Below are 668 nucleotides of genomic sequence, written 5' to 3'. Positions count from 1 at the left end.
GACTTCTTTAAGCAATACTGAAATTATATCATCCTGGAAAAATACTGAGGACATACTGAGGATTTGTTTTATAGTTCATAAACCATTTTTCACAGCTTACATGAAGTGGGTACTTAATAAATAGAATTGAATAGCGTTCCAGGGCTTAAATTATTCTTCTTGATTATCTACTTTACAAATGAGTTGGACAACTGTAAAATATTCTCTTCATATTTTCCATTATTTGTTTTGAAAAAAAAATCATTCAGTTTTATGAGAAGGTAAGCAAGCTTATTTTTGAGAGGAAGCAATTGAAAAAGACGGAGAATGAGTGTGTGTGTTTAGGAAGAAAATATTCATCAGATTAAAAGATATTCTTATCTAGGATTTTTTGTTGCAATTTTTAATGTCTGATTGAGATTTTCACATTTAAACATGTTCAGAGAAGTGGTAAACATTTTGTAATCTATGTAAAGATTGTGAAAGTTAAAGATATAGCTATGATTCTAGATCACCTAATTACATGCAAACAATATACCTAAATTCATTTTCTCCTGATGTTTTCCTTGATAATAAGCAAAATTTGTGCATTCTTGTCATCAAAATTTAGCACGATAGATTATTATTGTTTTATTTTAAGTTCTCTGGTTCAATAATTCACTTTGCTTTTTTCATTATCCAAGAATTAT

This window comes from Propithecus coquereli, unplaced genomic scaffold (assembly GCF_000956105.1).
Source record: "Propithecus coquereli isolate 6110/MARCELLA unplaced genomic scaffold, Pcoq_1.0 Scaffold265, whole genome shotgun sequence".
Taxonomy (NCBI): domain Eukaryota; kingdom Metazoa; phylum Chordata; class Mammalia; order Primates; family Indriidae; genus Propithecus; species Propithecus coquereli.
Note: the sequence above shows the minus strand (reverse complement) of the source record.